This window comes from Scyliorhinus torazame, chromosome 9 (assembly GCF_047496885.1).
Source record: "Scyliorhinus torazame isolate Kashiwa2021f chromosome 9, sScyTor2.1, whole genome shotgun sequence".
Classification (NCBI taxonomy): Eukaryota; Metazoa; Chordata; class Chondrichthyes; order Carcharhiniformes; family Scyliorhinidae; genus Scyliorhinus; species Scyliorhinus torazame.
Window position 1 is genome coordinate 228,586,619 of NC_092715.1, and position 26,927 is coordinate 228,613,545.

General features: G+C 46.3%; 1 protein-coding gene across 5 annotated transcripts in view; it reads left to right on the forward strand.

The window, feature by feature from the left end:
• frem1a (Fras1 related extracellular matrix 1a) overlaps positions 1 to 26,927 on the forward strand; it is a 765,391-nt gene that overhangs the window by 23,400 nt on the left and 715,064 nt on the right. For 2 of the 5 annotated variants that reach the window (XM_072517130.1, XM_072517129.1), the window contains exon 1: positions 2,147 to 2,418. The exons of 2 other annotated variants lie outside the window; for them this stretch is intronic. The gene's annotated coding sequence lies outside the window, so the exon portion shown is untranslated. Of the gene's footprint in view, positions 1 to 2,129; positions 2,419 to 26,927 lie in introns of those variants that run through there. One more of the 5 variants, XM_072517136.1, reaches the window with a different exon arrangement.

Genomic DNA, 26,927 nt, shown 5'->3' on the forward strand with positions numbered 1-26,927 from the left:
ACTCTCTGTTGCCCTGCTGTGTTCGTCATGGTCGTTGTCATTTCCCATGCTCTCCTCCCAGTTTGTGTTCCCTCGTTTCCCCCCCCCACCCCTCTATGGCTCCCCTCTATTGTTCTTTGCCCCCTGTCCTTCCTTCCTTTCCCCCTCCCTCCCTGCCCTCCTTTCCCCCCTTCCACAATCTCCCTCCCTGCAACTCCCCTTCTCCCCTTTCTTTTCTATTGTGTTTAGCTACCCCCTCTTACACTGCCCTCCCCCCCCCCTCGCAGGTCTTTTCCTCATTCCCTCTCTTTTCTCATGTTTTGGCTTTTTTCCCCTGGCTCTTGGCTACTTGATTATGTATCTGCTTGTTCGTTGGCCACAAACAGTTCCCGGAACAGTTGGGTGAATGGCTCCCATGTTCGCCGGATGGCAAATTTGATTTCCTCCATTTGGAGAACTTCTGATGGAGCAGGTGATAAAGTGGCAGATGGAATTTAACACCGAGAAGTGTGAGGTCATGCATTTAAGGAGGTCAAACAGTTGTAGGGAGTACATCATAAATGGGAATATTCTAAGAGAGGTAGATGAAGTGAGAGATTTTTAAAAATATATAAATTTAGAGTACCCAATTCATTTTTTCCAATTAAGGGGCAATTTAGCATGTTCAATCCACCTACCTTGTACATCTTTGGATTGTGGGGGCGAAACCCACCCAAACACGGGGAGAATGTGCAAACTCCACACGGACAGTGACCTACAGCCGGGATCGAACCTGGGACCTCGGTGCCATGAGACTGCAGTGCTACCATTGCGCCACCGTGCTGCCCGAAGTGTGAGATCCAAGCGTACAAGTACACAGGTCCCAAAAGGCAGCAGTTCAAGTCGGCAAGTTGTTAAGAAAACATATGGAATGCTCTCCTTCATTAGTCAAGGTATAGAATATAAAAGTAAGCATATAATGTTGGAATTATATAAAACACTGGTGCGGATACAAATGGAATACTGTGTGCAGTTCTGGTCACCAAATTACAGGAAGGACGTTATTGCTCTGGAGAGAGTGCAGAGCAGGTTTATAAGAATGTTGCCTGGGCAAGAAAAGTGTAGCTATGAGGAGAGATTGGATAGGTTGGGGTTATTTTCCTTGTAACAAAGAAAGCTGAAGGGTGACTTAATTGAGGTGTACAAAATAATGAAGGCAAGAGATAATGTGGACAGGATAAATTTGTTTCCCCTGGTGGAGAATTCTAGAAACACCCCTCCAGCTTCACCTTTGGCATCCTGCCTCTCAGCCAATTATTTATCCAATGAGCCACTTTGCCTTGAATCGCACTTTCTTGACCAGTCTGCCATGAGGGAACTTATCAAAAGCCTTGCTAAAATCCATATCGACCAAATCAAATGCATTACCCTCCTCAACACACCTGGTTACCTCCTCAAAAAAGTTGATTAAATTTGTCAAACCCCACCTTCCCTTAATAAATCTATGCTGACTATCTCTGGTTAACAACCAGATACACCTGATACACCGCCCCCACCCCATCAACTGCTGGTGCCTTAAAAGGGGAGGTGGTCTCCTTACTCAACACGAGGCCTTGCGATCCCAATTCACTGGACAGTTTTTGCTTGGCCTGAGTTGGAAGGTGGAGTGAAAAATAAAGGGCTGGAATTTCAGAGAAGAAACAAAGAGTGTAATGGCAATGCGACTGTTGCTACTCCACAGACGTTCAGGCCCCAACACTTCCTGATAATAGCATATGTTGGGAGCTTTAATTGAGAGCTGATTAGAATGTATCTCTACTTCTGAAGAATGTCAGGATCAAGAATGCAGAGATGCCGTGGTAATTCTAAACTACAATCAATTAATTATAGCAGCAACCTCTGTTAACAGTTGTTCAGCATAATTTTAAAGCAAGTCGATGGAAAAAGCAGTTACGTTCTTGTTGAACTGTGCAGTGGTGAAAGAGTTAAAAGTGTATTCAAAGGAACTATGATGTAGACCCAACACAAAGTGACAATCTTTTCACGATACACAGCTGTCTCAGTTATGCTGTCTGCTCCTCCAGACCCATAAACTCCTGGTTTACATTTGCATCAAGTTGATCAGATGAAAAGCAATCACTGCGCCCATTCCCCGCCCCATTACCACCCAGCGTCATTGTAAAGCCGTGAAGGTGTTGTCACAGCTTTTGAATGCATAGAGAGCTCTGAGTTGCTTTGATCTCCAGTTTTGCTGTTTATCGCCACTCCTTTCTAGTTTGATGAGTTTTTTAAGGTGGGAAACTTTGTAAGGGAGGCCCCCTTGCTGCTCTTGCTCTCCGGAACAAGGGACTCTGATAAGAGAGGCTATATAAAGGGCTTGAATTTTTCAGCTGGCGTTTGTGGACTGGAAAGTTTGAGTGATCGCAAGAAAAACTTCTTGTAACACGGCTTTGGTTAAAGGTAATTAGACTGTTAAGTAACATTCACTAATAAAAGTTTGCTATTACTTTGCCTGATTTTAAAAACTATTCAGTATCACTGGCATTTCTTGGGACTGAAGTTCACAAAGAATCTGAAAATAAATGTTTTCTTAAGCCAATATGAAATCCAGGACTAGTAGTTGTGATGAATGGTTGTTACGTTTGTTAGTTAACATAATTCATAGAAATCATTTACATATATCATTTAACAAAATGGCAGCTCCTTTCGAAATGGGCTGAGAGGTAAGTATCTACCCAACAGTATTTGGGGAGGGTTGTTTGTTCCAAATGCATGTTTCAGTCGCTACACGTGTGACAGTAAAACGTGTTTATGTTGTTTTTATTTGAAGTGCTTTGCTAGATTTCTTATGTGTCTCAATGACCGGGAACTAGAAATATTTTTAAAATACCATACTTGATATTTTCACTGAGGAACTCAACCTTTAACTGCAAGAACAAAGCTGAAAAAACTCAGAAGGTCTGGAAGCGTCTGTGGGGTAACAATACGGAGTTAACATTTCGAATCCTCATGACCCTTTTAATGAAGGACTCCAATCGGACTGGAAAGGTTCACTCGGTTTCCCTGCAGTTCGGAGATTTTGCAGGTTTCTCGGTTTTTGTTTCAGATTCCAGCATCTGCAGTATTTTGCTTCTTTAGCTGTGCTCGTTATGTAGGACTAATTTGTTCGATTAATGTAATGTTGGAGTCTATATATTTACAGCATTGGGTATAAAGGTTGAGACAGCTGTATTTAAGAATTTGGACTGTTACTTTGTATTTTTTTGATATTTTCTTCGCCACCTTCGAGTTATGTCATCCTACACTTGCTGTCTGAGGGAAACACATGACTTATCAACTGTAAATTATAATCACCAATTTTGAAATGTATCAATGATCCAATGTTTCACATTGCCTGTTTTTATTTGAAATAATTGAACTGGAGTGAGTAATGTTTTAATCCATTTGTTCGAGTTAGTGTTGGGCAGCACGGTGGCACAGTGGGTTAGCCCTGCTGTCTCATGGTGCCGAGGTTCCAGGTTCGATCCTGGCTCTGGGTCACTGTCCATGTGGAGTTTGCACATTCTCCCTGTGTTTGCATGGGTTTCACCCCCACAACCCAAAGATGTGCACGTTAGGTGGATTGGCCACGCTAAATTGTGCCTTAATTGGAAATGGAAAAAAAATTATTTTTAAAAAGTTAGCGTTGACACATTGAACTGCTGTGTCCCCATCTTTGATCATCTATTTGGCAGAGACAAGTTTATTGTGCAACTCATTTTTCTTTAGTTTCAGTATTTGGCAGAGAAAGCAAATTTTCAATGATCAGGTCATTGTTCCTGAGTATACATATTTTTGCATTGACTGTGGCTATCTCCCTCTGCTAAATAGGACAAGAGGAATTGGTCATCTTTTGGAAATATTGCACAATGCAAAGAGACAATAAATGTAGAAATACATTCAATTTATCAAAGCTGAGCTAATATCTGATGAGCTTGGCTTCTCTCAATAGTGGAAATCCATTTTTCAGTATATGAAAAAGGATATGTCCTCCCCCAGAGCTCAGAGTTTAATCAGCGAAGAGCTAAACCATACAGACCTGGAATGTCCCACGTTTGAGCCCTGATCTATGTTGTGCCATCGTTAAGGAGAAGGTTCTGGGGAAACTGAAAGGTCTGAAGGTGGATAAATCATCTGGTCCGGCTGGACTACACACCAGGGTTCTAAAAGAGATAGCTGAGGAGATTGTGGAGGCATTGGTGGTGATCTTTCAGGAATCACGGAGGCAGGAAGGGCCCAGAGGACTGGAAAGTGGCTAATGTAACACCTGTCTAAGAAGGGAGGGAGGCAGAAGATGGGAAATTATTGACCTGTTAGCCTGACTTTGGTCATTGGTAAGATTTTAGAGTCCATTATTAAAGATGAGATCGCGGAGTACTAGCATGATAAAATAGGACTGAGTCAGCACGGCTTTGTCAAAGGGAGGTCATGTTTGACATCTGTTAGAGTTCTTTGAGGAGGTAACAAGGAAGTTAGACAAGGGAGAACCAGGGTACATGATTTCTTTAGATTTCCAGAAGGCCTTTGACAAGGTGCCACATAGGAGATTGTTAAATAAGTTAAGAGCCCATGGTGTTCAGGGTAAGATCCTGGCATGGATAGAGGATTGGCTGACTGGCAGTGGAGGTAAAGGGGTCTTTTTCAGGATGGTAGCCGGTGACTAGTGGTGTGCCTCAAGGGTCTGTGCTAGGACCACAACTTTTCACAATATATATTAATGATCTGGAAGAAGGAACTGAAGGCACTGTTAAGTTTGCAGATAATACAAAGATCTGTAGAGAGACAGGTAGTATTGAAAAAGCAAGGGGGCTGCAGAAGGATTTGGACAGGCTAGGACAGGAGGCAATGACTTGGCAGATGAAGTACAATGTGGAAAAGTGTGAGGTTATGCACTTTGGTAGGAGGAATTTAGGCATAGACTATTTTCTAAATGGGAAAATGTTTAGGAAATCAGAAGCACAAGGGACTTGGGAGTCCTTGATCACGATTCTCTTAAGGTTAACGTGCAGGTTCAGTTGACAATTAGGAAGGCAAATGCAATGATGGCATTCATGTCAAGAGGGCTAGAATACAATACCAGGGATGTACTTATGAGGCTGTATAAGGCTTCTGATCAGACTACATTTGGAGTATTGTGAGCAGTTTTGGGCCCCGTATCGAAGGGAAGATATGCTGGCCTTGGAAAGGGTCCAGAGGAGGTTCACAAGAATCATCCCTGGAATGAACAGCTGATCGTATGAGGAACGGTTGAGGACTCTGGGTCTGTACTCGTTGAAGTTTAGGACGATGAGAGGGGATCTTATTGAAACTTACAAGATACCGCGAGGCCTGGATAGAGTGGATGTGGAGTGAATGTTTCCACTTGTTGGAAAAACTGGAACCAGAGGACACAATCTCCACTAAAGGGACGATCCTTTAGTTTTCTTCAGCCAGAGGGTGGTGAATCTGTGGGACTCTTTGCCACAGAAGGCTGTGGAAGCCAAATCACTTGAGTGTCTTTAAGAGAGAGATAGATAGGTTTTTGAATAGTATGGGGAGAAGGCAGAAGAATGGGCATGAGAAAAATATCAACCATGATTGAATGGCTACGTATTAACATAGAACATACAGTGCAGAAGGCCATTCAGCCCATCGAGTCTGCACTGACCCACTTAAGCCCTCACTTCCACCCTATCCCTGTAATCCAATAACCCCTCCTAACCCTTTTTGGTCACTAATTCATCTAACCTGCATGTCTTTGGACGATGGGAGGGAATCGGAGCACCCAGAGGAAACCCACGCAGACACTGGGAGAACGTGCAGACTCCGCACAGACAGTGACCCAGCGGGGAATCTAACCTGGGAAACTGGCGCTGTTAAGCCACAGTGCTATCCACTTGTGCTACCACGCTGCAGATAAGAAAGAATTAGCCAGTCTTCGAGAGGGGTGGGGGGCATTTTCAATTGGGCTGAGGGGCAGGAATGTGTGCAGGTACGATTTGAAAATTGCTTTTCCAGAGGGTGGCACTGGACCCTGCCACCTCTACCATCACCACTCCTCATTATAGACCAGGTACTCACAACAAGGATATGGCCTGACCTCCCCAGCCCACAACACGCACCACTCCGCCCCCCCCCCCCCCCCCCCACCCTGACCCACAGCCGCCTTTGCAGTCGCCACCCCAATTCATTGGGGTAGCACAGTGGTTAGCATTGTTGCTTCACAGCTCCAGGGCTGCAGGTTCGATTCCCGGCTTGGGTCATTGTCTATGCAGAGTCTACACGTTTTCCCATGTCTGCGTGGGTTTCCTCCGGGAGCTCCGGTTTCCTCCCACAGGCCAAAGATGTGCAGGTTCGGTGGATTGGCCATGCTAAATTGCCCTTCGTGTCCAAAGGGGTTGCTGGGTTACGGGTATGGGGCCGAGTTGCGGGCTTAAGTGGGGTGCTCTTTCCAGGGGCCAGTGCAGGCTTGATGGGCTGAATGGCCTCCTTCGCACTTTAAATTCTATGTTATTAAAACACAGAAGACTTGATAAGCCTGATCAAACAAAATTATTGTCACACTAAAATGGAAAAAGAAAGAGTTAATTCACCGAGGTGACCCTTGTGCCCACACCATCCTCTGATGTGCTTCCTTATGGCTGAAGATGAAAGCAACTTGCTTCATTATATCTACATCGGCTAAAATACGCATGGATACTGCCCTCTTCTTGCATGTGTGCATGGGTGCTCACCCGTCAGACTGCTGCATCAACAGTCTTGCAGGGGCAGGCCGCTGTCACAGGTCCTCGTGGCAGTGATGGCTCCTGAGTCACAGGAACCCAGGATGCAAGGGGTGATATGAATGAAAGTGTTCTTCTCATCAGCCTCTTTGTCTGTCTTTCATGATACCTTTTAAAACTGGGGTGTCCAATGGACATCCATTCCACGCATCTAGGGGAGGCGGTGATTTGGTGGTATTGTCACTGGACTAGTAACCAGAGGCCTTACCCGACTGCATGGCCTTGAAGCCCTCCACTATCTCTTCCAGCCCGATTGGGGCCCCCAGGCCTTCTACCCGCTCCCTGTCCACCTTTGGGAAATTCAGCCCCTCCAAGAAGTGCCTCATCCTCTCCGGCCCCGTAGGGGGTTCCGACCTGTACAGCCTGCTGTTGAAATCCCTAAACGTCTTATTCATTCCTACTGAATCACTGACCAGGTTCCCATCTCCATCCTTTACTTTCCCTAGCTGCCTCCCTCTTCCTAAGGATTCTGCTGGCCTTCTCTCCATGTTCATAGATCGCCCCCCTTGCCTTTCTCAGCTGCTCCACTGCCCTCCCTGTGGTCAGCAAGCTAAACTCTACCTGTAACCTCCGCCGTTCCCTTAAAAGCCCTGCCTCTGGTGTCTCCGCATACCTCCTATCAGTCTGTAGTATCTCCTTTTACCAGTCGGTCCGTCTCTGCCCTGACCACCTCCCTATTGGCCCGGATCGAGATCAGCTCCCCCCGACCACCGCCTTCAGTGCTTCCCACACCACCGCTGCTGAACTTTCCCCCGTGTCATTGACCTGCAGGTAGCTCTGAATGCATTTCCTCAGCCGCTCGCACACCCCTTCATCCTCAAAGTCCCACATCCAACGTCCAGTGTGGGCGCTGGTTACTATCTTTACTAACCTGCAGGTCAACCCAGTGCGGAGCATGGTCTAAGATTGTAATCGCCGAGTACCCCGTGCCACCACCCCAGCCAGCAAGGCACTGCTCAAAATAAAGAAATCAATTCGGGAGTACACTTTATGCACGTGTGAGTAGAAGGAGAACTCCTTCACCCTCGGCTGCCCAAATCTCCATGGATCCACCCCCCCCATCAGCTCCATGAACCCTCTTAGTTCCTATGCCATTGCTGGTACCCTGCCCCTTTTCGAGCTTGACAGGTCCAAGCCAGAGTCGATAACTATGTTGAAGTCCCCTCCCATGACCAAATTGTGCGAATCCAGGTCCGGTATCTTCCCCAGAATCCTCTTTATAAACGCCACATCATCCCAATTTGGCGCATACACATTTACTAATACCACCTGCACCCGCTCTAGTTTCCCACTGACCATAATGTGCCGACTTCCCACGCCCGAGTCTATTCTACCCGCCTCAAACACCACCCGCTTATTGATCAGGATCGCGACCCCTCTAGTCTTTGAATCTAGTCCCGAGTGAAAGACCTGACTGACCCAACCCTTCCTCAGTCTAACCTGGTCCGTTACTCTAAGGTGCATCTCCTTTAACATTACCACATCTGCCTTCAATCCCCTAAGATTCGCAAACACACGTGCCCTTTTGACTGGCCCATTTAACCCTCGAACATTCCAGGTGATCAGCCTAGTTGGGGGGCTCATTGCCCACCCCCCTCCGCCGATCCGCCATCCCCTTTTTTAGGCCCGCCTCCAGCCCGTGTTCCGCGCCTCCACCGGTCCATCCCCTGCTGTCAACAGGGGATGCAAGGGATCCTCTGTCCCTCAGCACAAGTCCCTCCCATGTCAGCAGAACATTGACACCCCCCCCCCCCCCCCCCCCCAGTTACAACACCCTGTAACCCAACCCCTTTCCTAAACCAAGCATATGCACCCCCCCCCCCCACTGCACGTCCGAGAGCTAGCTCGCCCAGCTAGCTTGGTGACCCCCATCCCCGGCGCCAGATAGTCTCCCACCTATTGTTTCCCCCCCCCCCCCCCCCCCCCCCCCCCGGCTCATACAAACAAACTCCAACATCAAACAATTGCCCAACAGAAAAACACCAAGATCAAAACAGGCACACCTCCTTCCCCCAACAGTGCAAATGAAAACCTTAACGCACTCAGCTCTACCGCTGGTTCCAAACCAATGCAAACGGCATCACAAACATCTTCCATGAAATGCAAAACGAGAAACATTTTACAAAAACAGAGAAACAAAGAAAAAACAAAAACATGAACGATGCAGCCAAGTTCGAAAGTTCTCAATCCATCACCAGCCCTTTCTTTTTCGCAAAGTCCAATGCTTCCTCAGGCGACTTGAAGTAGAGGTGCTGATCCTCATGCATGACCCAGAGACGGGCTGGGTATAACAGTCTAAACTTCACCTTTTTCTTAAAAAGGATCGACCTGATCTGGTTGAAGCCTGCTTCTACACTCAGGTCCTTGTAAACCCGCAGGATGCTATTGTCCCATTTACTATTGTCCCTCAGTCTGCTTGGACCACTGTAGAATGCGCTCCTTATCTGAGAACCTGTGGAATCTCACCACCATTGCCCTCGGGGTCTCCCATTCACGGCTTCCTTGCGAGTGCTCTGTGAGCCCAATCCACCTCCAAGGGCTGGGAGAATGCCCCATCTCCCAGCAGCTTCACAAACATGTCTGCGATGAATGCCCCAGCGTCCGTTCCTTCGGACCCCTCCGGGAGCCCAACGATTCTTGGGTTCTGTCGGCGGGACCTATTCTCTAGGTCCTCCACCTTCTTCAGGAGCTTCTTCTGCTGGTCCTTCAGCATCCCCACCTCCAGCTCCCCCGCAGTCTAATGTTCCTCCTGCTCAGCCAGCGCCTTCTCCACCTTCTGGATCGTCCAATCCTGGTCGTCCAATCTATACTCCAACCGCTCATCGACTTTTTTTTATTGGGTCCAAGCAGTCCCGTTTCTGCGTAGCAAAGCCTTCCTGAATGACTTGCACCAGCTGCTCCATAGACTGCTGGGTCGACAAGCCAGAGGTCCGAACCTCTGCCATGCTCTCTTCTGTTGCAGCTACAGCCCAAACCTTCTCTATCTTTTTGTTTCTGCCCTTACGAACAGTTCTAGACCTTCTCTCCATGTACCGAAGAGGGAATTCAGTAATCAATTGCCACTAACATCCATTTTACAATTCAAGTCCGGTAGAAAAACAGGGGAAAGGTCCAAAAGTCCAACCAGAGCGGGAGCCACCAAATGTGCAACTTACTCCTTCATAGCCGTCACCGGAAGACCTATCAATACTCTTAAGGGTTCTACCATTTACTGTATATTTCCCACCTGTATTAGCTCTTCCAAAATGCATTACCTCACATTTGTCCGGGTTAAACTCCATCTGCCATCTCTCCGCCCAAGTCTCCAAACAATCTAAATCCTGCTGTATCCTCTGACAGTCCTCATCGCTATCCACCACAAGATTGTAGATTGTAATCAAGTACAATCCTGCTGATGACCTACAGTGCTTCATTGGCTGAGCTGCCAGATCTATTTGAAGTCGATCACATTTAGCATAATGGTAGTTCCACAACATAATAGTGGGTCTCCTCAGTGTGAAGGCAGGACTTCATCTTCACAAGGCCTGTTGTACGCATGGTCACTCATCAATACTGTCTTGGACAGATGCATCTGCGGCAGGCAGACGATGGTGTTGTAATATTGTCAAGGGACTAATAATCCAGACACCCAGGGTAATACTATGGGGTCCCAGGTTTGAATCCCACCATGGCAGATGGTGACATTTGAATTCAATAAAAATCTGGAATCGCATGATGACCATGAAATCATTGCCGTAAAATGATTTAGGATCCCTTCTAGTCCTTCAGGGAAGAAAGTCTGCCATTCTAAGGGCTCCACGGTAGCACTATGGCTCCAGAGTGCCAGGGTCCCAGGTTCGATTTCCCCACTGGGTCACTGTCTGCGTGGGTTACCTCTGGGTGCTGTGGTTAGCTCCCACAGTCCAAAGACGTGCAGGTTAGGTGGATTGGCTATGCTAAATTGCCCTTAAGTGTCCAAAAGGTTTAGTAGGGGTTATTGGCTTACGTGGATAGGGTGGAAGTGAGGGCTTAAGTGGGTCGGTGCAGACTTGAAGGGCTGAATGGCCTCCTTCTGCACTAACTCTGTCTGGCCTACATGTTACTCCAGATCCACACACCAAAGTGATTAACTGTTAACTGCCCCCCACTGAAACGGCACTCGGGTCAAGGGCAATTAGGGATGGGCAACAAATGCTGGTCCAGCCAGCGACGCCCATATCCCAAGAACAATTTTTTTTAAAAGAAGGTTGGTGAGGGTGAGGTCAACTATGTTTTTCATCATGTTGGTTCCCCACTACCTGCTGCAGTACAGCTCTAGCATCCATGTCCTTTAGGATCCGGCCAGCTCAGTCTGTTGTGGTATTATTGAGTCACTCGTGGTGAAGTCTCCCATCCAGCGTACATTCTGTGCCCTTGCTCCCTCCAAGTGGCATTCAACATGGAGAAGTACGGATTCATCAGTTGAAGGGAAATGGTTGATCGCAATCAGCAGCCGGTTTCCATGCTCATGTTTAACCTGGGGCCAGGAGACTTCACAGATTCCAGAATCGCTGTTGCTGACTCCCAGGGCAACTCCCTCCTAACTGTGTACCACTGTGCCACCACCTCTGCTGGGTCTTTCCTGCTGGTGGGTGATCAGGAATGGGCCAGATGGTGCCTGGGGCATTATCCACAAGGTACAGTTCAGTGAGTATGACTATGTCAGGCTGTTGCTTGACTAGTCAATGAGACAGCTCTCTGGCAAAAATCCCAGATCGTAGTAAGGAGGACTTTGCAGGGTTGACCGGTCGATGCCGGGTGGTCCGCCTGGTTTAATTCCTTTTTACAACTAAGTGGCTTGCTCAGCCATTGGGCATTTAACCACATTGCTGTGAGTTCAGAGTCACATTTAGGCCAGACCGATTTGCTTCCCTCCTTACCTAAAGGTCATTAGCAATGAGGAGAGGTTGGATAAATTCTGTATGTTCTCACTGGAATAACAGAAATTGAGGGGCGACCTGATAGAAGTCTACAAATTATGAGGGACATGGACAGAGTGGATAGTCAGAAGCTTTTTCCCAGGGTGGAAGTGTCAATTACTAGGGGGCATAGGTTTATGGTGCGATGGGCAAAGATTAGAGGAGATGGGTGAGGGAAGTTTTTTACACGAGTGGGTAATCGTTGCCTGGAACTCGCTGCTGGACGAGATGGTGGAAGCAGTTACTATAGTGATGTTTACAAGTGATGTCTTGACAAATTAATGAATAGGATGAGAATAGAAGAATATGGACCCTGGAAGTGTAGAAGTTGTTAGGTTAGATGGCAACATGATTGGCACAGGTTGGAGGATCGAAGCGTCTCTTCCTGTGTTGTGTTTTTCTTTGTTCTTTGTATTTGTGTGCCAACCAGCATAAGTAGCAAGTAATAGCTAAGCGATTCCAGAGCCAATGAATCATAACATACAGTGCAGAAGGACGCCATTCAGTCTGCATCGACCCACTTTAAGCCCTCACTTCCACCCTACCCCTGTAACCCAATAACCCCTCCTAACCTTTTTTGAACACTAAGGGCAAATTAGCATGGCCAATCCACCTAAGCTGCACGTCTTTGGACTGTGGGAGGAAACCGGAGCACCCAGAGGATACCCACGCAAACACGGGGAGAACGTGCAGACTCTGCACAGACAGTGACCCAGCGGGGAATCGAACCTGGGACCTTGGTGCTGTGAAGCCACGGTGCTAGGGTGCTGCGATCAGGTCTAAGCTTTGCAGTCCTGCCACATCCAGCCGTGAATAGTGGTGGAAAATTAAACAACTTGCTGGAAGTGATGGCTCCACAAATATCCTCATCCTCTGATGGAAGAGCCCAGCCTTTCAGTGCAAATGATGAAATGTTCGCAACAATCTTCAACCAAAAGTGCCGACTGGGTGATTCTTCTTGGTCACCTCTGATGGTCTCCAGCACATAGATGTTAGTCTTCAGCTAATTCAATTCACCCCACGTGACATCAAGAAATGACCAAAGGCTACGATAATGGCTCCTGATAACATTCCGGTACATACTACATGTAACACTGAAGACATGTGCTCCAGAATTTGCCACAACCCTAGCCAAACTGTTCCAGTACTGCTATAACACTGCATCTATCCGCAATGTGGTAAATTGCTCGAGTATTGAAAGTCAGAGAGATCTAGGAGTACAGGTCCACAGGTCACTGAAAGGGGCAACACAGGTGGAGAAGGTAGTCAAGAAGGCATACGGCATGCTTGCCTTCATTGGCCGGGGCATTGATTATAAGAATTGGCAAGTCATGTTGCAGCTGTATAGAACCTTAGTTAGGCCACCCTTGGAGTATGGTGTTCAATTCTGGTCGCCACACTACCAGAAGGATGTGGAGGCTTTAGAGAGGGTGCAGAAGAGATTTACCAAAATGTTGCCTGGTATGGAGGGCATTAGCTATGAGGAGTGGTTGAATAAACTCGGTTTGTTCTCACTGGAACGAAGGAGGTTGAGGGGAGACCTGATAGAGGTATACAAAATTATGAGGGGCATAGACAGAGTGGACGGTCAGAGGCTTTTCCCCAGGGTAGAGGGGTCAATTACTAGGGGGCATAGGTTTAAGGTGAGAGGGGCAAGGTTTAGAGTAGATGTACGAGGCAAGTTTTTTTTTATGCAGAGGGTAGTGGGTGCCTGGAACCTGCTACCGGAGGAGGTGGTGGAAGCAGGGACGATAGTGACATTTAAGGGGCATCTTGACAAATACATGAATAGGATGGGAATAGAGGGATACGGACCCAGGAAGTGTAGGAGATTGTAGTTTAGTCGGGCAGCATGGTCGGCACGGGCTTGGAGGGCCGAAGGGCCTGCTCCTGTGCTGTACATTTCTTTGTTCCTTGTGTGTCCTGTACACACACAGCAGGACTGATCCAACCTGGCAATTGCTGCCCCGTCAGTCTACTTGCGATTATTATTAAAGTGACGAAAGGCGCAATAACATTGCGAACAAACAGCACTTGCTTAGCAATAACTTGCTCATTGATGCTCAGTTCAGGCCCCGCCAGGCTCATTTGGGTCCTGATCTCATTACAGCTGTGGTTCAAACATTGACAAAAGAGCTGAATTCCAGAGCTGAGAGTGACTGCCCTTGACATCAAAGCAGGATTTGACCGAGTATGATCTCAAGGAGCCCCAGCATAAATAGTGAATGGGAAGCAGTAGGTAAACCCTCAACTAGCTGGAGTCATACATAGCACAAAGGAAGATAGTTGTGGTGGTTGGACTTCAATCATCGCAGTTCCAGGACATCACTCCTTCTTCAAAGTAGTGTCCGAGGGTCAACCATCTTCAGCTGCTTCATCAATAACCTTCCTGCCCCCAGAAACAGAAGTGAGGATGTTTGCTGATGACTGCATGTGGGGGTGTTCACTGATGACTGCATAATGTTCAGCACCATTCGCGATTCCTCAGGTACTCTAGTTTATGTCAAATTATAACCAAATAATGGACAATATCCAGACTTGGGCTCACAAGCGGCAAATAACGTGTGCCACACAAGTGCCAGGCAAAAACTATTTCCAACAAGAGAGAATCTAACTGTTATGACTCCCTTGTGGGCCACGGACTATGCTCAATTAGATTCCTCACGTGTACCACCGAGTATGAACTCCCCTGGTAATTGGGGGGACCCTCTCAGTATATAAACCTTGACCTGGGTGCAGGTCTTTGAGGGCAGCCCTTCGGGGAGAGGAGTTGTCTGCTTAGTAATATTGTGTACCGTAGTTCATTTCTATCCTACCATGTGTTCCCGTGTCTCTTCCATTGGATTCTGCACTGGCAGCAAGGATGAATTGGAGCTGCTGCAGCCATTGTGCACAATGCTGTCAATCCACTATGTCCAGGCCTAGAGAGGCCTCCACTCTGACGGAGAGATGCCGCACATCAGAAAGCTTGAACTGTTTGATGAAGGTACTGATGATTGGATCCAGGACGTTGAGCGGGTAGTTTTTTTTTCTCGGTCCAATGGCATTGGGGCAGAAGAACAACAAACTGTTATACTACTGACCGCAGTCGGGGGACCAAACTATGCGCAAATCAAAAGCCTTACCCACCTGGACAGGCTGGACTCCAGTCTTTTGCGCCATTGGTAGCTCTGGTTGAGGCACATCTGAAACCGCAGTTCTCTTTCCATGGGCTGGTGCAGACTCGATGTGCCGAATGGCCCCCTTCTGCACTGTAAATTCTATGATTTTCCGTTTCCACAGGACCTCCGTAGGCCTAAGAGCAATCCAATGGTGACTTAAGGCACACTTGAGAACGCTCGCCGCCTCTTGTGAGTTTGGGCCCGCATTGTCCGAATCACTGAGGGACCGTATCACATGTGGACTATGCGAGACCGACACCCAGCGGAAACATCTTAAAGGCTCACTTAACCCTCCAACAGGTGATAGACATCGTCCTTTCCTGGGAAAGCACCAAGCGCAGGGTCCAACAGCTTCAGGACCTGGTGGTCCTGCACATCAGCCATTGGAGAGACCGCCGATCAGCCGCGAACGGGCACGAGAGACGTGAACCTCCAGAGGGCCGTATCCAGCGCGGGAACCGAGGCAGTTGCCATGATGCACCTGGGAACAACTGGGGCGATTTCCCCCAAGCTGGAGCACCAAGATGTTGGCCGCAGGGAGCAGGCCGGGTGCTGCGACCAGGGTCGGGACACCAGGCAGGCCCATGAAAGTGCCATTCCCCGCCAACCCCCCAGGGTTTACCACCCCCCTAGAGGCCAGGCGTCGAGGACCAGAAGATGTATATCAACAGTTGCCTTGCGTTATAAGTCCCAGGGCTGCACCAACTCGAATTGCACTGAAGATAAATAAGCACTCCATTGTTATGGAGCTCGACACTGGTGCGATGGTCTCAGTCACCAGCCATCGGATGCTTGCCATGGTCTGGTCCCAAGACCTTGGACTTTCAGGACATGGATTCCCATTTGGCTATGTATATGGGGAAACCCTTGGCCATCGAATGCACCATGCACGTGACCATGACACACAGGAACCAGTCGACATATTTGTACATGCTGATAGTCTGCGGTGGAGGACCCAGCATATTGGGCCACGACTGGCTACACCATTTAAAGTTGGTTTGACAGCGTGTTTGCCGGATGAACCCCCACAGCTGGAAGGAGTGCTGATGAAATTTCCAGGAGTTTTCGCCGAAGGCCTCGGCACCATAAAAGGCACAGTGGCAAAAATCACTGAGAACGCACAACCCTGCTATTTCCGCGCCCGCCCAGTACCACACGCATCAAGTCCCCAGATCAATTTGACTGTTACGATCCCATCGGGGGCCACTGACTATGTTCAATTTGTTACGGGCCAGGGTTTAGGGAACTCCAGTGTATTATGGAGTTCACCTGACCCAGAACTTTTAATAGATTGTGGTATGGGGAACACACGGCCCACTCTACAGGTGTGGTACAGCAGAAATGGAAAAGTTTTTTTAAAGCAAAACAATGTTTATTCTATGAACTCAAATTAACCTTTTTTAAAACATACAGTGAACATCTTAGCAACCATCAATTCAAATACAACCCCCCAAAGAATACAACACTAAGTAATCCTTTAAGCTGTCCTTTTAACATCCAGAAGACTTGGAAAAACCTTGAAAACAGAAGCACATCAGGTTAAAGTCACTACTGATTTGATTTGATTTATTATTGTCATATGTATTAATATACAGTGAAAGGTATTGTTTCTTGCATCCTGTACAAACAATGCATACCATACATAAGGAAGGAAGGAGAGACTGTTAGTTATAGCAAGGTGTAGAGAAAGGACCAACTTAATACGAGGTAGGTCCATTCAAAAGTCTGATGGCAGTAGGGAAGAAGCTGTTCTTGAGTCGGTTGGTACGTGACCTCAAACTTTGGTATCTTTTTCCTGACGGAAGGAGGTGGAAGAGAGTATGTCCGGGGTGAGTGGGGCCCTTGATTATGCCGGCTGCCTTTCTGAGGCAGTGGGAATTATAGGTAGAGTCTATGGATGGGAGGCTGGTTTGCGTGATGGACTGGGCTACATTCACAACCTTTTGTAGTTTCCTGCGGTCTTGGGTCGAGCAAGGTCCATACCAAGCTATGATACAACCAGAAAGAATGCTTTCTATGGTGCATCTGTAGAAATTGGAGAGAGTCGTAGCTGACATGCCAAATTTCCTTAGTCTTCTGAGAAAGTAGTCGTTGGTGGGCTTTCTTAACTAAAGTGTCGGCATGGGGGGACCAGGACAGGCTGTTGATGATCTGTACACCTAAAAATTTGAAGCTCTCGACCCTTTCTACTTCGTTCCCATTGATGTAGACCGAGGCATGTTCTCCACTACACTTCCTAAAGTCGATGATGATTTCCTTCATTTTGTTGACATTGAGGGAGAGATTATTGTCGTTGCACCAATTCACCAGATTCTCTATCTCATTCCTGTACTCTGTCTCGTCATTGTTTGAAATCCGACCCACTGCGGTGGTGTCATCAGCAAATTTGAAGATATGGGGAATTTGGCCACACTGTCATAGGTGTATAAGGAGTATAGTAGGGGGCTGAGGACACAGCCTTGCGGGGCACCGGTGTTTAGGATGATCGTGGAGGAGGTGTTGTTGCCTATCTTTACTGATTGTGGTCTGTGGGTTAGAAAGTTCAGGATCCAGTCACAGAGGGAGGAGCCGAGGCCAAGGCCACGGAGTTTAGAGATGAGTTTCGTAGGAATGATGGTGTTGAAGGCTGAGCTGTAGTCGATAAATTGGAGTCTGACATAGGTGTCTTTGTTATCTAGGCGTTCCAGGGTAGAGTGCAGGGCCATGGAGATGACATCTGCTGTGGACCTGTTGCAGCGGTAGGCAAACTGTAGTGGATCAAGGCAATCTTGGAGGCTGGAGTTGATTCGTGCCATGACTAACCTTTCGAAGCACATCGTGATGATGGATGTCAGAGCCACTGGACGATAGTCATTAAGGCACGCTGCTTGACTCTTTTTTTGGTACAGGGATGATGGTCGTCATCTTGAAGCAGATAGAGACCTCTGATTGTTGTAGAGAGAGGTTGAAGATGTCTGCAAATACCCCCGCCAGTTGATCCGCGCAAGGCCTGAGTGCTCGTCCGGGTACCCCATCCGGGCCAGTGGCTTTCCGTGGGTTGACCTTCGAGAAGGCTGCTCTGACGTCTGCAGTGGTGATCTCAGATACAAGTTAATCTGCGGGTTCTGGGGTGGAGGGCTCGCTCTTGCTGACCTCTTGCTCAAAGCGGGCATAGAATGCGTTGAGCTCATCACGGAGGGGTGTGTTGGAGCCGACGATTTTACATGCCTTCATCTTGGAGCCTGTTATACCTTGCCATAAACGGCGGGGGTCCGTGTGGCTAGCCTGGGACTCGAGCTTGGTCCGGTACTGTCTTTTGGCATCTTTGATGGATTTCTTTAGATCATATCTGGTTTTCTTGTGGAGGTCAGGGTTGCCTGACTTGAACGCCTCAGACCTAGACTTTAGCAAGCAGTGGTTATCCCTGTTCATCCAGGGTTTCCGGTTGGGAAACACGCGGATTTGCATCTTTGGCACACAGTCTTCTGCACACTTACTAATGAAGTCAGTTACTGTAGTGGTGTACACGTTCAGGCTGGTCGCAGAGTTTTTAAATACTGACCAGTCCACTGACTCTAAGCAGTCCCGTAGGAGATCATCCGATTCCTCAGACCAACCATGCACAACTTTCTTTGACGGATTCTCCCGCTTCAGTTTTTGCTTATGAGCAGGAGCACAGCCTTGTGGTCCGATTTGCCAAAGTGTGGGCAGGCGATAGAGCGGTAGGCATGTTAGATATTTGTGTAGCAGTGGTCCAGGATGTTTGGGCCTCTGGTGGAACAGGTGACGTGTTGGTGGGTATTGAGAGCAGTTATTAGTTTTAAATCAACAAAGGATCAATTTACAATCTTTAGATTACAGAGAGAGACTCCTGCACCTTCTGGCTCTGACTGCAGCTATCCAGCTTTGAAAACAAAATTATAAAACACCCTGCAGCAAACAGCCTAAAACAAAAGTAAAAAGCTGACAGACAGCCTAGCTCCATCTACTCTCTGACATCACTGCAGTAATAAACGACCATTTCTTAAAGGTACTCGAACTACAGATATTTATATACACACCCATTTCTTAAAGGTACTCTCCTTTAAGAAATGCACACAGTAAATATACTTTTTTCGTTTCAAAAAACAACACACACAAACAGGTATAATAATATAGTCCATTTTTTTTTTTTTTTTGTTCTTTTTCCTCCAACTGAAACTCCTTCTCGACGGACAGTCTCTTTGAACAAGAAGGTCTCTGCACGATCCGTCCATTTCTCTACGCCTCGGCATTTCTCTATAAAGTCAGATACTTTAGTTCAATCTGATCACAGAGTCCCTTGTAATTCTCCAACACATGAGCATTGGTTATCGCAGCTTTCAGGCAGTCCAATGCCTGTTGAAAGTCCGCTGTCCACTGAAATTTACGACGTTTCTTCAGCAAGTCCATCAGTGGAGCAACCACGCTATATTTTGCACAAATGTTCGATCAAATCCACTCATGCCAAGAAATCGCATTATTTCCCTTCGTCTTGAGGGTATTGAAAACGCCTCAATAACTGTTGGTTTCACATTCCGTGTGACCATTCGACCCTGTCCGATTGTATGGCCAAGGAAAGTGACTTGGGCTTTTCCAAATACACTTTTGGCTAGGTTTATCACCAAACCCGCCTCCTGAAGTCGATCGAATAACTCCATCAGATGTTTTAAATGTTCTGTCCATGTCAGGCTGAAAATTACCAGATCGTTGATGTATATCGCACAATTGGGTAATCCTGAAACTACTTTGTTAGTTAACCGTTGAAATGTGGCTGAGGCGTTTTTCATGCCAAAAGGCATAACTTTGAATTGGTATATACCATCTGGAGTCACAAAAGCTGAAATCTCCTTCGCCCTTTCGGATAAAGGTACCTGCCTGTAACCTTTTAAGTAAATCCAGTTTGGAAATAAAAGCTGATTGTCCCACTTTCTCAACGCAATCCTCCAAACATGCGATAGGATAAGAGTCCGTTCTTGTAACTGCATTAACCTTTCTATAGTCCACACACAACTGTTGGGTACTGTCTGGTTTTGGTACCATCACTATGGGTGAGCTCCATTGGCTGCAAGCTACTTCAATTATGCCATTTTTAAGCATAATCTCAATCTCTTTGTTAACCTGGGCCAATTTTAAAGGATTAAGTCTATACGATGTTGTTTGATTGGAACAGTATTTCCCACATCTACATCATGTATAGCCATTTTAGTACTTCCCAATGTATCTCTACAAACTTGCCCACGTGATATCAAGAACTCGGGTCAGTCCGTTTTTCCTCTGGAAGGTAACTCAACAATTTATCCCAATTTTTAAGAACATCCTCATTTCCCAATTTAATTTGAGGTATGTTAAATTCACAGTCATCTGGATTTGGTTTGTCACTTTGAATTAGAATCATTAAAACCTCCTTTTTCTCTCCTTCCCTTTCGAAGTACCTTTTAAGCATATTCACATGACACACTCGGCGGTGAGTTTTCCTTCTATCTGGTGTTTTTACCACATAATTCACCTCACTTAATTACCTTTCAATCTGATGAGGTCCACAAAACCTTGCTTTTAAAGGTTCACCTACCACTACAAACTTTGGATTTCTTGTCCGCTACCCGTTTCATCACATTTTGTGCAACTTTTAAACGTTGTCAAGCCAATTCACCTGCTCTATTTAATCGTTCCCTTAAATTTGACACGTAATCAATCAGCTTTTATTTCCAAACTGGATATAGCTTCCGATTTCTCACTCACCAATTTTTCCTTAATCAATTTAAGTGGTCCTCTTACCTCATGACCAAAAATTAGTTCAAAAGGCTGAATTTGGTTGATTCATTAGGTGCATCCCTAATTGCAAACAGTACGAATGGAATTCCTTTATCCCAATCCTCTGGATAATCTTGACAATAAGCCCTCAACATTGTCTTTAATGTCTGATACTACCTTTCTAATGCTCCCTGCGATTTGGGATGGTACGCAGTTGATTTAAATTGTCTTATCCCTAAGCAATCCATAACTTTGTTGAATAACCTTGAGGTAAAATTTGATCCTTGATCCGATTGTATTTCTGTGGGTAGTCCATATCTAGTAAAGAATTTAAGTAACTCCTCCACAATCTTTTTAGCTGTAATATTATGTACTGGAATGGCCTCTGGAAACCTAGTAGACACCTCCATTATACTCAAAAGATATTGGCTCCCACTTTTTGTTTTAGGAAGCGGTCCACGCAATCAATTAGGACCCTTGTAAAAGGCTCCTCAAATGCTGGAATGGGTATTAAGGGCACTGGTTTTATCACTGCTTGAGGTTTCCCTATCATTTGACACGTGTGACATGATTGACAACATTTAACTACATCTTGTAGTCCAGGCCAATAATATCTTTTTGTATTTTAGCTTGAGTTTTCCTTATTCCCAAATGACCTCCCGCTGGTACCTCATGTGCAACTTGCAACACCTCCTTTCTATAGCCTACCGGCAATACTACTTGATGAACTTCTGCCCACTTTTCATCCGCCTGCATATGTAAAGGTCTCCATTTTCTCATCAAGACATCACTTTTACGGTAATAACACTCTGGTATACACTCGGATTCCCCTTCAGCATATGCTTTCTGATACATCCGTTTTATTTCTATATCTTTCTGTTGTAACTCCGCCAATTTTCCTGAACTAAAAATATCCGCCTCATCCTCCACCTGTTCTTGTTCTTTTTCAACCATCTGATCAAAAATCGTTTCTGATAATTGCACTTCAACTTCATCTTCACTCTCTAATTTCTCCTCCTTGTCTTAACCTGTGACTTAGCGACCTTGTTACTACACAATCTGGAGAAATCCCAGGATATTCGTCCTTCAACACTTGTCTGATTTTCCACTGGCTTATCAGCCACAGAAGGCATCACTCCCACCTGCGATCCAGCTATATCATTACCCAAGATAAACTGTATTCCTGGACAAGATAGTTTCTCTATTACTCCTACTACCACTTCACTACTCTTCACTGGACTTTCCAACCTTACCTTATATAATGGAACACTACTCCTCTCACCCTGAATTCCACATATTACCACCTTTTCTGGCAACGTTCTTCCCAAACTACACAACTCCTCATCTCTGACCATTAAAGATTGACTAACTAAGACTAACTAAAGATTGACTAAGGGCAGTATGGTAGCATTGTGGATAGCACAATTGCTTCACAGCTCCAGGGTCCCAGGTTCGATTCCCGGTTTGGGTCACTGTCTGTGCGGAGTCTGCACATTCTCCCCGTGTCTGCGTGGGTTTCCTCCGGCTGCTCCGGTTTCCTCCCACAGTCCAAAGATGTGCGGGTTGGGTGGATTGGCCATGATAAATTGTGCATCGTGTCCAAAATTGCCCTTAGTGTTGGGTGGGGTTACTGGGTTATGGGGATAGGGTGGAGGTGTGGACCTTGGTTGGGGTGCTCTTTCCAAGAGCCGGTGCAGACTCGATGGGCTGAATGGCCTCTTTCTGCACTGTTAATTCTATAACTCCCGTATCTCTTAAAATTGTGACTTCTTTACCTGCTCCTCCTGATACACATGAGTAAACTTTACCCACACAAGTAAATTTTTTAAAGAGATCTGGCCCCTTCTTATCAATCACCTCTTGCTGAGGCTGTACAATCTTTTGCACCTCCTTCGCTTCACTTGGGCTTTCCTTTACCACTTCAACAAACCCTGTCTTATCCTGTTTTACCACATCAGCCTTTCCAGTGCTTATCATCAACCACCAAAACTGTGACTTTACATGGCCTTGTTTATTACAGTGAAAACATTTGAAACTTTTCATTTCTTTTCCACCGTCCTGGATTTCTTTTTTAGTCTGAGGTACACTCTCCTTAATATCTCCCATCAGATCACCTTTACCTTTACCACTTGAGTATTTCTCATGTCCCCAGTTTCATTCCATCACAGGCTGAAATTGATAGAACATAGAACAGTACAGCACAGAACAGGCCCTTCGGCCTTGATGTTGTGCCGAGGATTGTCCGAAACCAAGATCAAGCTATCCCACTCCCTGTCATTCTGGTGTGCTCCATGTGCCTATCCAATAACCTCTTGAAAGTTCCTAAAGTGTCCAACTCCACTGTCACAGCAGGCAGTCCATTCCACACCCTAACCACTCTGAGTAAAGATCCTACCTTGGACGTCCCTTGTATATCTCCCACCCTGAACCTTATAGTTATGCCTCCTTGTAACAGCTACATCCACCCGAGGAAATAGTCTCTGAATGTCCACTCTATCTATCCCCCTCATCATCTTATAAACCTCTATTCAGTTGCCTCTCATCCTCCTCCGCTCCAAAGAAAAAAGCCCTAGCTCCCTCAACCTTTCCTCATAAGACCTATCCTGCAAACCAGGCAGCATCCTGGTAAATCTCCTTTGCATCCTTTCCAATGCTTCCACATCCTTCCTGTCGTGAGGTGACCAGAACTGCACACCATACCCCAAATGTGGTCTCACCAGGGTCATGTATAGTTGCAGCATAAACCCGTGGCTCTTAAACACAAGCCCCTGTGAATAAACGCTAACACACTATAGGCCTTCTTCACGGCTCTATCCACTTGAGTGGCAACCTTCAGAGATCTGTGGACATGAACCCCAAGATCTCTGTTCCCCCACATTCCTCAGAACCCTGCCGTTGACCCTGTAATCCGCATTCAAATTTTTCCTACCAAAATGAATCACCTCTCACTTATTAGGGTTAAACTCCATCTGCCATTTTTCGGCCCAGTTCTGCATCCTATCAATGTCTCTTTGCAGCCTACAACAGCCCTCCACCTCATCCACTACTCCACCAATCTTGGTGTCATCAGCAAATTTACTGACCCAACCTTCAGCCCCCTCCTCCAAGTCATTGATAAAAATCACAAATAGCAGAGGACCCAGCACTGATCCCTGTGGTACACCGCTGGTAACTGGTCTCCAGTCTGAAAATGTTCCATCCACCACCACCCTCTGTCTTTTATGTGATAACCAGTTACTTATCCAATTGGCCAAATTTCCCTCTGTCCTACACCTCCTTACTTTCTTCATAAGCCGCCCATGGGGAACCTTATCAAACGCCTTACTAAAATCCATGTATACGAACGACATCAACTGCTCTACCTTCATCTACACACTTAGTTACCACCTCAAAGAATTCAATTAAATTTGTGAATCTGTGTTGATTATCCCGGATTGAGCTGCATCTTTTCAAATGGTCATAAATCCTATCCTTCAGACCTTTCCCATTAACTTACCGACCACCGAAGTAAGACTAACCGGCCTATAATTACCAGGGTCATTCCTATTCCCTTTCTTGAACAGAGGAACAACATTCGCCACACTCCAGTCCTCTGGCACTATCCCCGTGGACAGTGAGGACCGAAAGATCAAAGCCAAAGGCTCTGCAATCTCATCCCTTGCCTCCCAAAGAATCCTTGGATATATCCCATCTGGCCCAGGGGACTTGTCGACCCTAAGGTTTTTCAAAATTGCTAATACATCCTTCCTCAGAACATCTACCTCCTCCAGCCTACCCGCCTGTATCACACTTTCATCCTCAAAAACATGGCCCCTCTCCTTGGTGAACGCTGAAGAAAAGTATTCATTTATTGCCTCTCCTATTTCTTCTGACTCCGTGCACAAGTTCCCACTACTGTCCTTGACCGGCCCTAACCTCACCTTGGTCATTCTTTTATTTCTCACATAAAAGTAAAAAGCCATGGGGTTTTCCTTGATCCGACCCGCCAAGGACTTCTCATGCCCCCTTCTAGCTCTCCTAAGCCCTTTTTTTTTTTTAGCTCATTCCTTGCTACCTTGTAACCCTGAAGCGACCCAACTGAACTTTGTTTTCTCATCCTTACATACTCTTCTTTTTTCCTCTTGTTGCTAACTTTAAAAAAAAATATATATTTATTAAAGTTTTTTAACACACTTTTTCTCCCTTACAAACAATTGGTTGGCTCTTAAATGTTGCCCGTTGTATCTTTACTTAATTTGCTCTGTTTCTATAACCTTTGCCCCAGAGTCGCCAGGTATCTTTATGATACCGCCACGAGGTTCAAGTTCACGTACTGATCAATAACTCAACATACCAATTAGTAAGATTCAAATCAAAACCCATTTATTATACACAGTAAATCACTACTCATGCATAAACTCTACTTTCTAGACTATTCTCTATCACTAAAAGGCCTATACTAAGCTTCGGAATTGGCCCACCAGGTCAGGGGAACAAATGGCCTTTCGTTCGATCTGAGTCTGCAAGATTCAAAAGCTGGTATGGACTGGTAGCTAGGAGCGCCTATCTCGTAGCGTGCATTGACTGGTGACTTACTTGGTTGATGCGGCAGCTTAGACAGTTCACTCTCAAGGGTTGATTCGAGTTGCTGAGTGACCGTGCCAAGAAGAGTGAATTGAACTTGGGGACTCTATTTTATAGTCCCCAGGGGCTTCCCGCTCCTTTGGGCAGACCCCGTATCTGGTTCCAAGTGATTGGATTACGTTCCGATCACTTGGATCGATTTCTCCAATACTGGAGTTGTTCCCTGATCGCTGGGCGGTCCCTGCGTGTCCGTTGGCCTTCCTTTGTCTTGGCTCCTGCTGGCTTGGCCTTATTCACCTTACATGTTTCAATAGTTCCTGGGGATCGCTCATTAGTATGCAGATGGCTGAGAGTTTCAGTGCTGTCTGGGTTTCTGCAAGTTCTAATACACAGGAGACTTTGCGCTTGCTAGTTTTTCCCGGCTTGGCTGAATTTCCCTGCAGTCTTTGCGGATCTCCATTTTAAGTCGGGAAGTGGCCAACCCAGGTGGCTACACTCCCTCCTTGTGATCCCTAGCGTGAAGGATCCCATAACTGCGTTGTCTTCACTTCCTGACCCAGCGAGCACTCTTTCCATGGCCTCTACACTGACCATAACTATGTATGAAAAATTTGAACTCACAATTCTAAGTGGCGCTATATCACAACAGGGACATACGTGACAACATAAACAAACGGTACCTCTAACTGTCCTCCATAAACTACACTCACTCAAACATTCAATCATGCTAAGTTCCTAACAATACAAAAATAATAGCAGCATTCACATTTTCCTCTGGCTTGGCAGTCAAGCACAGAGGTGTACAATATTTCCGTTGTAAATGAAATACATTTCTTTATTTACAAAAGATGCAACACATGTTTTTTATTGTAGATCAAGGGGTTCGGGGTCCTGGAGATAACCATAAATAAGGGATCTTATCCTGTATACCGGGGTGTGAGAGCGGTAGGCTCTCCTTCGCCATTTCCTCATGCGGATAGTCTGCACGATGCTGCAGAGTATCGCCAATACTAGAAGGGATTCAGTTACGTATGATAGTGAATACCAGGTTATGAACGTATCACACCATGATGGTGTGTCGGTGACTATCTCGGGGTTAACGCTTTCAGGGTGTAGTGTATGGTAGGGGTGGGAATCATTCACGGCTTGTGTGGTAGGGGTCAGGCGGTTCGCATTCGCGCGGAACTGGATACAAATTACAATAACGCCGAAAAACACGTATGACGTCTTCATTGTTGACTTTCCTTTTCGTCTCTTCCTTTCCGTTTCTTCTCTCTTCCTGGAACTTCTGGAATTCTGTGGATCAAGCACAGTAACAGAAACTATCTTGGTTAATATCTCGTGCGTTAGCATGTCTATCTTGTAGTGCCAATTTCCCTTTATAATTTGTCACCATGTGTGACTCCTTTCTTTTTTTTTTTTTAAACCAAAAATTTGGACTAGACCTACTTTAAAAAAAAAAAAAAAAAAATATTGAAACAGTGCGAGCCGTCTTGCAGGCTGTGCGATTTACTATCCAAATGTGTGAGGATGTAAATAGCATGGGGATGGCAACCTAAGGGTTGCCCGAAAGCAAAACACAACTTTTTGAACTAAGGGTGCCGAAATGAGGTGCGTATGGGCCGCGACAGGTAAGATTTGGATAGAATCCCCGGGTAGGACGGTGATCAATGCCGTATGTGCTCTACCCGAGTGCAGCTGACCAGAGGGGGGGGGGGTCCTCAGGCAGGGCGGAGACCAATGCCGTTTCTCCACTG